General features: G+C 36.9%; 1 long non-coding RNA gene across 1 annotated transcript; it reads right to left on the reverse strand.

The window, feature by feature from the left end:
• Window positions 1-7,195: 7,195 nt before the first annotated feature.
• LOC115832393 lies at window positions 7,196-10,745 on the reverse strand. Its single transcript, XR_004027888.1, has 2 exons — window positions 10,704-10,745; window positions 7,196-8,864 (listed from the first exon to the last, which is right to left on the reverse strand). It is a non-coding gene; the product is annotated as an uncharacterized LOC115832393 (long non-coding RNA).
• Window positions 10,746-13,926: the final 3,181 nt, after the last annotated feature.

A 13,926-nucleotide genomic window follows, 5' to 3' on the forward strand; every position in this document is an offset into this window, starting at 1 on the left:
GTTCGAGACCAACCTGGCCAACCTGGTGAAACCCCGTCTCTACTAAAAATACAAAAATTAGCCAGGTGTGGTGGTGGGGGGGCCTGTAATCCCAGCTACTTGGGAGGTTGTGGCAGAATAATTGCTTGAACCTGGGAGGTAGAGGTTGCAGTGAGCCGAATTCGTGCCACTGCACTCCAGCCTGGGGTGACATAGCAAGACTCTGTCTCGGGGGAAAAAGAAAAGAAAGTCCAGTTGTTTATGTTTTGTGACTTAGTAACAACAGTTTGTCTTGTTCTGATAAAGTACAAATTTATGTATAACCTTTTGTAACCTTTTAGTTTTTCTATACAGTATTCTAATTCCAATGGGAAAACCAAATACAGGAAGTTGTTCTCTAAAAATGTGTAACAGTATTGTTATATCAAAAATAGTCAAAATATAAAATCTGTTTTCTAATTCCATCAAATTTAGATTACCCAGACTTCCATGCAAATTAATCATTATATAAATATTTGACTTTACATATATAATTCTTATTGAGTTTCTTTTCACTTCATAGTCTTAACTAAAGAGAATACGTTCTACTGATGTAACAGCAATGGTAATTGGTATACAAGCGAAAGCTTGTGGAAAGGAGAAATCACAATAAAGGTCACTTATTGAAATGAAACCTATTAAAAATGTACATTATCCTCTTGATTCTGCTGTGGCAAATGGGGGCCATTTTGTACGTTTCATTCTTGAACATAGAATTTACTGAGACCTACTATTTTTCATATTTGTGTAATAACTTAGATTTTAATATATTCAGATTTTCATATAGAAACCCATCCTGTTCTTTTTTTGTCCTCTGAGTTGACTAATGAAAGGAATGGCAGTTTTAACATCATATTAAAAGAACCGAAAGCCAAAACTAAGATCCTTATTATAGTGGTTGTAAAAACTTTGGCTGAATCTTGAAAGTGGGAAATGTCATATTTTGCAGACTGGTGCATATCATATCACTAGATAGTAAGAATATGTCTTTTCATTGCTGCTACAGTTTTCTGCTTACCTTTTTATGGTGGAAGAAATGTAATTTACTTGTCAGATTGAAACATTTGATATAAATCCTTATTCTATCTTTTGAACTAGTATTTCTGAAACACTACATTATAAACAAATATCATGTTTAATTAAACAACTACTTTACTCCTAACTGAACAAGAGTGTATGATTATATTAATTTAATAAAAAGCCTTTGACTAGAATTTAAAAAAACATTTCAATTCAGCAAGAAATATGATTATACTAATTTAAAATTGTGCCATATGATCAGAATGTAAACAGAATATTTTAAGTTCCTGTCTTCAGGATATAAAAAACACTTTTAAGAGAGAAAACTAATATGATTTAGAAAATATTCATTTACATTAAAATTTCTTCTTCGCCCTACGAATCTACACGCAAAACTAAATTTAAAAGTCAATTAACAGGTCACTATAATGCTAAAAACCTATTTTAAATATAAACAATTGTGATTTTACCAAGAGATTCGTTTTTCTTCTGTGTGTGTGACTGATTTTTCACAGCTAAAGCTTAGCAATTCTGAAACATGTTAGTGCAATTCTAATAAGAATAAAAATAAGGTGAGGTAAATTGAAGTGAATAATTAGGCATACTATACTCTATATGATTATGTGTGTGTGTTTATGTGTGTATGTGTAAAAATATATATTTAAATATATAATGTACATGATTCTTTGAATTCCAGGAATTAATTTAATCTTCAGACTTCAACATAGAAAATAATAGATTTACTGTAATCACTCAAAGCCACTTAATGCTGAAAGTCAATTCATTTTTACAAATTTGTGGGAACAAAGAAAAACCAAAAACTGGGTTCTGACCTAATCAAAGGCATAAGTTGTTTGTTAAAATATGTATTGCTAGCATCCTAATTATCTCTATTTGTGTTTGTTTAGTTAGATAAACAAATGAAACATTTCTGATCCAGATGTGACTATCTCAGCGCTGTCATTTACCTTTCAAGGATCATAGAATTTTTGCTTTTAACACATTCCCTTGAGTACCTACATGTTTTCATTATAAACTAGAGTTGAGAAAACATGTCAGATGCTAAATTCAAAATCCACCATGCAGGAAACATGGAGAAATATAACAACTGTTTTGGAAGAAAATGTCTTGAAGTCAACTTACATAAAATCCTAAATGATTTGCCAATGAATTTTAATTAACATTTACATTACACACAACTTCAAATGCTAAAATAATTTCTACATAACTACTATAGAATTGAAATTATTTTTGTCAAATATGCATAAAACCTTAAGCTGAAATGTGTATGTTCTATAATATAAAAGTTTAATGATAAAAATGTAGAATTTATAATGCTGATTTAAGATATGAAACAAAAGAAATAAAATAGTTTAAAGTCTAGAGCACTTAAACCCTTTTAAATACTTAACACATGATATAAAATCTCATACAGAACATGCAGCACTCAAGGTAATAATTTTGTATATGAATATTCAATAACTTGTATGTCCAAGTAGACTGAAAACTGTAAAATTCTTTAACAGGCTCACATTCACTAGAGTAGATGAAAATGAAAATTTTAGGTTGGTTGTGTAAAGGGTAAAATAACTCAAATTGTTTTCTCAGTAAATGCTACCACATCTTCATCAATCAACTGCTATTCTTAAACATCAAGAAAATAACTTGTATAATACAAACAATATAGTCAACAAAAAGCTATATACAAAGATAGCTAATGCAAGATCACTGAGCTTATAGTACATAAGGCCAAAAATATTTCATCCCAGTTCTTCTTATTTATTTATTTATCTGAGATGGAGTCCCAATGTGTCACCCAGACTGGAGTGCAATAGCATGATCTCGGCTCACTGCAACCTCCACCTCCTGGGTTCAAGCAATTCTCCTGTCTCAGCCTCCCGAGTAGCTGGGGCTACAGGTGTGCACCACCTCGCCTGGCTAATTTTTTGTGTGTGTATTTTTAGTAGAGACGGGGTTTCACCATGTTAGCCAGGATGGTCTCGATTTCCTGACCTTGTGATCCAGACACTTCGGCCCAAAGTGCTGGGATTACAGGCATGCGCCACCGCACCTGGCCTTATCCCAGTTCTTATGTGGCTACATACTTAATATATTTCTACTTAACAAAATAGTAAAATGCCATTTTTTTTTTTACTATTTAATGTATATTTGCAGACATTTTCTCTCACAAAATTGTTCAATTAAAAATATGCATTTCTAATTATATAACTAATGTATTTATGAACATTCGTTTTCAACTTTTATTTATTTAATAAAGGCTAAAGTTGGTTAGGCTGGCATAAAAAACAAAACTGTGATGTTACAATGAACTCTCTAGCCTCCTTTAATTTGCAAACAGGTAATTATATGAAAAACTATAAAACGCATGCACTAAAAAGCAGTTGGAAAACAATAAATATTTTATATAAGAATTAAGTTAGTGCTATAATCACTAGAAGCAGAAGTATGTACATGAATATATAATCATCTAAAGAATGTCAGTCTTTTGTTCCTTTTATTTCAGGAGGCCATAATCCTAAACAAATTAATGCAGTGATAGAAAACCAAATACCTCACATACTCACTTCTGCGTGGAGCTAAACATTGAACACATATGGGAACAATAGACACTGCAGACTACTAGAGCGGGGAGGTCGAGACGGGAGTGTGGATGGAAAAACTACCTATTGGGTACAATGCTCACTGACTGGAGGCAATGTACTCATGCAACAAGCCTGCACATGTACCCTGTACCGAAAATAAAAGTTGAAAAAAAAGTCAGGCTGGGCGCGGTGGCTCACGCTTGTAATCCCAGCACTTTGGGAGGCCGAGGCGGGCGGATCACGAGGTCAGGAGATTGAGACCACGGTGAAACCCCGTCTCTACTGAAAATACAAAAAATTAGCCGGGCGTGGTGGCGGGTGCCTGTAGTCCCAGCTACTCGGAGAGGCTGAGGCAGGAGAATGGCGTGAACCCGGGAAGCAGAGCTTGCAGTGAGCCGAGATCGCGCCACTGCACTCCAGCCTGGGTGACAGAGCGAGACTCCGTCTCAAAAAAAAAAAAAAAAAAAGAAATAGCAGTTAAAATTGAAAAAAAAAAAAAAAAACCTCTTAAAAGCATTGACTTTTATACTTCATTCCAACTAAACAACTCACTATTTACTTATTTCACAGTTAATCTCTATGCTAAATCTGAAAGTATGCTCTCAATAACAACTATAATAAAAGAATGTTGGGATAATGACACAAGATGATAAAAGCAAGGAAATGCTCATTTAAGGATATAATCTCTGTCATATATACGAGCTTTAAGTAGAAATGAAGTAGGATAAATGCTTCACAAAAAGTTATCCAGAGAATTCCTACAGAACAAAGACTTATCAAAAAGTGATACTTTCCAATCCTTGTTGACAAAGACTTTCTAATATAAGATATATTGTTCTATAAAACTATGTGCAAATTAATTTCCTAGGCAAGAGTTCCTCACCATCTTTAGGTAACTGAAAATTTATAGAAGAATCGTAAAACTAATTTTGTTAGTGGCAGTGTTTGGTTGATTAGTAGGGCAGAAGTAATGCTGTGTGTTCAACAAACCCATTTTCTTTTTTCCTTCAGATAGGGTCTCACTCTGTCACCTAGGCTGAAGTGCAGTGGCACCATCATGGCTCACTGCAGCCTTAACCTCCCGTGCTCAAGCAATTTTCTCGCCTCAACCTCCTGAGTAGTTGGGACTACAGGTGCATGTCACCACATCTGGCTAGATTTTTAATTTTTATTTTTTGTAGACACATGGTCCCCCTATGTTGCTCAGGCTGGTTTCAAACTCTTGGATGCAAGGTATCCTCCCATCTTTGCCTCTCAAAGTGCTGGGATTACAGGCGTGAGCTACTGTGCCAGCCCATTTCTTTTTCCTCCAAAATACACAGCTAAATTATATTCCCACACCTCCCCTGCAATTAGGTTGGGCCATGTGGTTGACTTCAAGTCAATGGGATTAAGGAATTATCCTGCTGGCTCTCCAATAAGCTTTCTTCCCTCCTACCAATGTTGTGTATCCTTTGGAAGACTCCAAAGCCCTAAAGAATGGCAGAGTCACTTCCAGGGTTCTGAATGACTAAATGGGACTCAGTGAAACAGATTCACCCGACTCTTCATCCAACTTGCACTGGAATGTGACATGAGGGAATAATAAATCTTGATAGTATTAAGCCATTGAGAGAGATTTGGGAGAGTCTAGAAGATTATTCATTCATTAATTTATTCCTCAAATACTATAGATGATAAAGAATTATAAAGAATAAATATAAGATCTGATACTTCAGAGGACGGCAAAGGCGGGACCGTAATCGATCTAAATATTAGAGTGGAAATAATTTCTAGAAACTATATGATCTCAAGTATTCTGCAATTGGTCCCTGTGAAAATTTTGCTTCCCAAATCATATCCTGAATCAACATCATCTTATTATGATAATAATATTATTACTCTTAGTGATAAAATGTTAAGGCATTATTTTACATTCATGTCCATACTCTGGGCACAGTGCTAAGCATTTATGTGAATTATTTATTTTAATTTTGAAGTGACCCTACGAGGGAATTTTAATAATACATTCTTTACACTCAGGAAATTGATGGTATGAAAGTAAAGGTGGGCCGGGCGCCGTGGCTCACGCCTGTAATCCCAGCACTTTGGGAGGCCGAGGCGGGCGGATCACGAGGTCAGGAGATCGAGACCATCCTGCCTAATACGGTGAAACCCCGTCTCTACTAAAAATACAAAAAATTGGCCGGGCACAGTGGCGGGTGCCTGTAGTCCCAGCTACTCAGGAGGCTGAGGCAGGAGAATGGTGTGAACCTGGGAGGCGGAGCTTGTAGTGAGCCGAGATAGCACCACTGCAGTCCGGCCTGGGCGAAACAGTGAGACTCCGTCTCAAAAAAAAAAAAAAAAAAAAAAAAAGTAAAGGTGATCTCACATCAAATAAATAGTGAATCCAGGATTCAAAAGAAAGTTTTTGACTCTATGGCTATTCTTTTAAGGTAGACAATTGCATTGTGGGTGATATTTGGTTCCAACAAATTATTGTTTGAACAATGGTAACTTCAACGATTCTCCTGCCCATGTAGTTGTATGTGCACTTTGCATATCACAGAAAAGGCTAGCAAGAAAACCTGAAGTTGACAAATTTATTATAATCCTGGCTTTACCCCTCATACTGGATACTTTACACTCTGACTTTTATCAACATGCCAAAAAATTATCCTTCTATCGAATGTGGATACACAGCAAAAAAATCACAGGTTGGGCTCCATGGCTCATGCCTGTAGTTCTAGCACTTTGGGAGGCCAAAGCAGGCTGATTGTTTGAGCCCAGGAGTTCAAGACAAGCCTGGACAACATGGCACAACCCCTTCTCAACAAAAAATACAAAAATTAGCTGAGTGTGGTGGAGCATGCCTTAGTCCTAGCTACTCAAAAGGCTGAGGCTGGAGGATCACTGGAGCCTGGGAGGCAGAGGTTGCAGTGAGCCATGATGGTGCCACTGCACTCCAGCCTGGACAACAAAATGAGATTCTGTTTCAAAAAAAATAAAATAAAATAAAGAAAGAAAAAACGAAATTATAATGTTTTACCCAGAAATTATTCATTTATGACAAATTAACTGTTATGAGAAAAACCTCGCTAAAGGCCAGGATCATTGCTCACTAAAATGTTTCTACCATTATAAATAGTATATTTGAAATTTGTGTGATTAGTTTATTTTCTTTTAATCTTTTCTGAGACAGGATCTTCCTATCTTGCATGAGCCAGAGTGCAGTAGTGCGATCAGCTCACTGCTACCTTGAACTCTCAGGCTCAAGCGATCCTCCCACCTCAGCCTCCGAAGTAGCTAGGACTACAAGCACGTGCTACTATGCCTGACTAATTTTTTTGGGGGGTAGAGGGGGATAAAGACAGGGTCCTACCATGTTGACTTAGTTGGTCTCAAACTCCTGGCCTCATGTGATCCTCCTGTCTTGGCCTCCCAAAGCACTAGGATTACAGGCATGAGCCACTGTACCCAGCCCTGACTGATGTATTTTCTAAGAACACAGCTACTTTGACAGCTAAATAATAATCCAGAATGTTGTTTGAAAAACATGAATTCAGAATGAAAAATTTTTATGGATAGAACATTTAATAACATCAAGTTTAATTAGCCTGATATTAATTCACAATAGTAGTGGCCTTGTCACTGGGACTGAAGTCCAATGGAATAAAGTCCCCACCCTCGTCTCTGAACCATATTTGAGTAGGGTATTCTTACGCTGTTTCTGGCTTTTCTTTAGTAGCTTTTGAAAGAGTGGCTCTGTAGGCTCAGACTAAGACCACGCCACACCGGTTGCAGTCAAGAGATCTTTATTGGAGGAGTCTGAGGAAGAGCCGAAGCGGAAGGGAAGACAGAGAGAGAGCTCTGCGGCCTCCGTCTTTCATGCCCGGGGACGTTACGTGGGGGTTGCTGGTTGGCTGAGGGGCTGGGCCTAGGCCGAGGCGGGAAGGCGTGACCTCTGGTTGGCTCCTTTTTGGCGGGCCTGTGTTGGGGAGGACGAAGAACCCGGAACCAGCGCCATTAGGGTGCTCCTGTTACCTAACAGCTTTCATGCCTAAATTTTTTTTCTGTAAATATGTAATACCTTCTATTAGTTTTTGTCAAAGCCTGCTGGATAGGAATTAATCTGTTAAGATAACTTTGCACATATTTTGCTGATTTATTTTGTGTTGATCTGCAATTTTAACAATCAAAGGGCAATCTCATTTTGTGTTCATTATTTCAAATTTCTTGCTGGTGCCTTTCTCATCATAATCTATAAGAATCAACAAGAACTGAAAATAATTTCAGGACAAGAGAATGTACACTGAAAAATCCTGGCTATCTATGAGAAATGAGTGAAGATAAATAATTGCAGCTGTTCTCTTTTTCTTTCACTTAAGGTAGTAACAGTGTGTTCACAGAATTCAGTTAAGTATTACAATACACATCTTGATTACCATACCAAAACTGTCCAAATTCTTCCTACAAGAGGTACAATGTTTCTTTATAATGGTGCCAAACTGGTACCAATGGTAGGCAACAACTGCTGCACTGGAAGGAAGTAGTTCATAATAACTAAAAGCTAATATACAGTGTCAGAGAAAGGTGGTGCTATATCAGTTGCACTCCATCAATAAAAAAGCTAGGTCTGTTCAAGTTTATGCTGCCACAGTGCCGTGAACTTCAAGAGCATTATCCAGTGGCTAAAGTCTTAGGGTTCCTTTTTCCACTAGGCAAATGCCAAGAGGAGGGCCTTCCCACAAACAAGTGTGTAGGTGACAGTAAATGCAATAATAAGACTAATTAATCCACTGGGTGCTTCAAAAGTGGAATGAGTCAGCCTGACAGAAACATATAATTTTTGTTCCTTTATTATTATTTCTTCTTTACCTGTGGAGCCAGAGGCAAGGAAGATGACCAAGAATTCAGACATAGGAGAGATCTGGATAAACTTAGGAATCTGTCTAATAGTTTAGACCCTGGAAGATACTGAAGAGGAAAGTTGTTTATTGTTGTTGTTTGTTTGTTTGTTTGTTTAGTGCTGAAGTAACTTTCTCTGGAGACACATCATGAGCACTGTAAAGAACGTTGTTCCTCCCCAAATGCCTTTCTTCCTGGATCCAGCTACTTTTCTTTGAGTTGGAGAACTCATACTTGAAAATCTCTGATTGACAACAGCACACTGATGAGTAGATATTATTTGATGGGAAGCTGATGATCATGCCAGCCTTCACTGTATTGACTAATGAAAAACCTCTGAAAATAACAACATGAAAAGGACAAGGAAAAAGATTATCAGTATAGAAAAGACAGAATTTCTTAATAAGAGAAATAAACAAAGATAAAAACCTGATTACCAAAGCAAAAACAATTTTAAGTTATATTAATACCATGTTTGTAATTTTAAAATTGTTATGGTGATTTGCTATGTTGTTAAGTTCACCAAGTTTTATATTTATTATAGTTAATTTAATTGATAATAAAGTGAAGGAAATTTTATTTAAATAAGGATTGTCTATCATGTCACCATAAAAATTTGGTAAGGTCTGAATACTCAAGCTATTTCAGTAAAGCAAAGAAAGGTAAACTACTTGTGCATAATTGAGCATATGCAATGTTATCCCCCACACACAAAAAAATGATTAAATAAATAAAAGGGGCCAGGTGCAGTGGCTCACAGTACTTTGGGAGGCTGAGGCGGGCAGATCACCTGAGATCAGGAGTTGGAGACCAGCCTGGCCAACATAGTGAAACACCATCTCTACAAAAATACACACACACACACACACACACACACACACACACACACACACACTAGCCAGGCATGATGGCGGGTGCCTGTAATCGCAGCTACTTGGGAGGCTGAGGCAGGAGAATCGCTTGAGCCTAGGAGGTAGAGGGTGCAGTGAGTCAAGATCATGCCACTGCACAACAGCCTGGGTGACACAGCAAGACTCCATCTCAAAAAAATAAATAAACAAATAAATAAAAGGAAATAAAAGGAATTTAAAAGAGAAAATTCCAAGTGAGTTTTGGAAAAAAAAATCTTACAGATTCTACACATCTAATTGTATTACTGTATTTGATTATTAGCAGCTGTACAACTATAAAAGATATGACATTACAAACCAAACTCAGCAACTATATGGTTTCATTTGATTCTGCTTAAAAAGTTTCTGTAGTCAGCAACAAGATGAACCACATTAATGGAGAGAAATCAGAAGAAACACAAAATTCTGAAAGAAAAAATACATACACTCCAAAGAAAAACTGGAAGAAACAGCTGATAAAACACTCGAAATAAGAGATCACTGCTATCTGGCTAAACTGATGAGTGGGAAAATAAGTCAAAGAAGAATGAAAACTTTATTATGTCTTCACTACTAATGAACAATAGCTTGGGATACTTGTCCAAAAACTGTACTTTTTTTTTTTTTTTTTTGAGACAGGATCTCTCTCTGTTGCCTAGGCTGGAGTGGAGTGGCACAATCATAGATCATTGCAGCCTTGACTTCCAGGGCTCAAGTGATCCTCCTACCTCAGCCTCTGCAGTAGCTGGGATCACAGGTGCACACCACCTCAAAAAACTGTACTTTTGGACAATGACTTTGGTTAGTGGTTGTTTTGAACTCTGTAACTTAATAGTATGTGCATAATAAATAAATAAATAAATAATGGGCCAGTAAACTTTTCCTGATTACTTTCAAGAAAGAATCTGAAGCTTGATTATAATGGTGGAGGAAGCTTCCATTTTAGAGAATAACTTGTTAGTCCTATGTAATTATATTCTGAGAGACAAGATTTGACTTTCAAGTCCTAAAAAGTCATTATCATGATGCTCTACTTTAGTCATGTAACTGCAGATTTGTAAGGGTTTTCTTTTCTAAAAACAGGAAATCAAAAAGAACAAAGTACTAGCCAAATTGACAATGATTTCTTTAAATTTATGGGAAACGCGGTGCCGTAGTTCATTATTTCAGTGAAACATTTGGTTTGTCTTGTCAATAACTATTAAATGGGGGCAATATATAAAGATGAAGAAGCATTTCATCTTTTTCAATTAGAAAAAGAAAATGCATTTATCCTGTGAATTACCTGTACTATTTCATGCATAGCACCTGTATTGCTGCCACACATCTGTGGAAACACAATATCAGCCAACAGTTAATCAAGGATCACTTCCCTTCAAAGTGACTGATGATCCACTGTTAAAACAGCTTATAAAAATAACTTCTTTGAAAAGGTGCTTCAGGGTTTTCAGACACATCTTACCAGTCCTGCTAGCTTCATGCATGTTTGAAAGTTAATTTCTCATTAATATTTAAAGAAGAAATGGCTTCAGAACAAAATTTAAATAATCCATTTTATTTCAGACATACAACATTATTGGCATTATTTTCATTTCGATTACAAGGAGAGATAATGTCCAAGATTGGCTTTTAAAACTGTTAATGAGCCCTGGCAATGCGAAACAGATATGGATTAGGTAGATGTAATGAGATATGATTAAAGGGTGCAGGCACTGAAGGGTGTTGGAGAAATTCTATTCAGAAAGCGTATAATTAGTGTCTGATAAAAGTACTTAGTAGATAAGATTTTTGAAGAAGAAAGGTTAAGATAAACACATATTTTATGACAAACCTGCTTAATTTTTCCCCTTTGGTTCTCTTACATACTCAATATTATGTTGAAGTTTCATACATAAATAATGTTTGTCGAATACTTGATGCAATTCTACCAGACAATTAGAGTGTTTTAATTGCCAGACAGGAGAGAAGAAAATGTGTTGAAACATCTTATTCCATTTTCAGTGTACATTTCTTTGTTGATTTATGTAATGTAGCTAATAATATGCAACCTATCCAGGTTTTAAACAAACAAATGAACTTCTAAAAAGCAAGCTTTCCATTAAGTTGCTAAGCAACTCCAAAGGCATATTTTATTAATTTAATAAATAACATTTAGATGAAGACAAATCCTTAAGAAGATTTCTGACTTTATTTTATAAAAAGTAGAAAATCCAAGCAGGTACCCTTCTGATTTTCTTGTTTCTAAGGCCTCAGGGGTAGGCAAAGTTACTGGGATATTCAGAGTTATATTTGTCTCACTAAGCAAAACATTTCTTTGATTGAAATTGTTGCCATAATAGAAGTTAAGACCTGGGACCCATAGTGCAGCTCTCCAGAGTTGGAGCTCATGCTTCGTTCCCATAACTGAGGGTTTTCCAAGCTCAGAACAGCTGACATTTTGGACATAATAGTCTGTGGTTGTGGGGATCCATCCTGTGAATTTAACATGTTCAGCAATACGCTGGTCCTCTATCTACCAGACGTCAGTAGTGGCCCCAGAGGTGCTGTAACTAAAAAATGTCTCCAGACATTGTGAAAAGTCTCCCAGGGGAGGGAAGGGACAAAAATCACCCCAGTTGAGAACCACTGCAATTGCATAATGGGTGGATATGCTAAATGCAAAAAAAATTATCTAGAGCTTAACTGGTGATGAAGATATTTTGGGGTTAGTTGCCTTCTCTCAATGTCTAACATCCCCTGTCACTATCAATAATGAAGAATAAGGGGGTAGTACTGATTCCAGTGGTACTCTGGCTTTTGTTCTATGCACGATTCATTCCTGATTTCATCATTTCAATGCAATTTCAATTGTATAAAAATTGAGAAGGGACGTAATGACAGCTCTGACTACAGCCCTTCTCTAACAGTAAGTCCACATTCCAGAACTGCACCAGTCTTTTCTCCTGCAATTTTCCCTATATTCAGTTGCTGGCTAGAATCTTTATTTATTTATTTATTTATTTATTTATTTATTTATTTATTTATTTTATTGAGACAGAGTCTTGCTCTGTCGCCCAGGCTGGAGGTCAGTGGCGCAATCTTGGCTACACTGGTAGCCTCTGCCTCCCGGGTTCCAGCGATTCTCCTGCCTCAGCCTCCTGGGTAGCTGGGATTACAGGCTCATGCCACCACACCTGGCTAATTTTTGTATGTTTAGTAGAGACAGGGTTTTGCCATGTTGGCCAGGCTGGTCTCGAACTCCTAACCTCAGGTGATCTGCCCACCTCGGACTCCCAAATTGCTGGGATTACAGGCATGAGCCACAGTGCCCAGCCTAGAATCATTTTTAAAATAAAACTCAATTTTAGTAATGTCATCCTCTGCTCATAGGGCCACCGTGGGTCTTTATTACCTCTACTATCAAATAGAAATTCCTCTGAATGGTCTTTAAGTTTTCCTTCAATTTACCACCAAACTCCATCTCATCAAACATCTTTCTCATCTTTATTTATGCCCCCTTTATTCTTCTTACACACAATCAACTTGCATATTCCAATCTCCATGTGTGACACATACAGGACAAATTCATTTCCTAAAGTTTTACTAATTATTCCTTCCTTTACTTCTTATCAATATGATATTCTATTCTAAGAATGACAGGACTGCAATTATTGTGAGGTAATTATTTACTGAATGCCTTCAATATGCCAGACACCGTATATGGGTTAGTAGCTGTTTCTATCAATTTACATTTCATTATTTTGCCCAACCAGATTGTAAGTTCCCAGAGGGTAGGACCAGGTCTTATTTGTATCCCTCTGACACCTCTTAATAATGATGCTAATAAATATGCTTTATATTGACTTGCAACTATAACATTTCAAATTACTGTCACGATTACTAGCTCACTGGTTATATATTTTCAGTATTTTACAGTCAATGAACGTGGGTCATTAAATGCTCTAGGGAACAGACTGTGGATTACACAACCGGTGCTGAGTAGATATGCATTTAAAACATGATGAGCGACCGAATTCAGTCTCACAACTTCACAACTCTTAACTGGTCACAAAAAAATTCTTTTGGCATTTAAAAACAAAAGTTATTATAGAGAACAAGAACTGCCAAATGAGGCAGAAGACAACACGGAAGTGAATTAAACTATAATACAGCAGCATGAAAAACAAAAGAGGAGTCGTAGTTTCTGTCTGAAATTCACTATGAGAATTTAAATTCATTTCATAAGGTCTTGACCTCTTATCAAATAAAGCTGTTTTAAAAGAATGCAAAATGCTGGGCACAGTGGCTCATGCCTGTAATCTCAGCACTTTGGGAGGCTGAGGCAGGAGAATCACTTGAGGCCAGGAGTTCAAAACCAGCCTGGCCAAAATGGCAAAAGCCCGTTTTTACTAAAAATACAAAAATCAGCTGGGTGTGGTTGTGCACACATATAATCCCAGCTACTCAGGAGGCTGAGGCAGGAGAATCACTTGAACCCGGGAGGTGGAGGTTGCAGTATGCCAAGATGG

This window comes from Nomascus leucogenys, chromosome 22a (genome assembly GCF_006542625.1).
Source record: "Nomascus leucogenys isolate Asia chromosome 22a, Asia_NLE_v1, whole genome shotgun sequence".
NCBI classification, from domain to species: Eukaryota; Metazoa; Chordata; class Mammalia; order Primates; family Hylobatidae; genus Nomascus; species Nomascus leucogenys.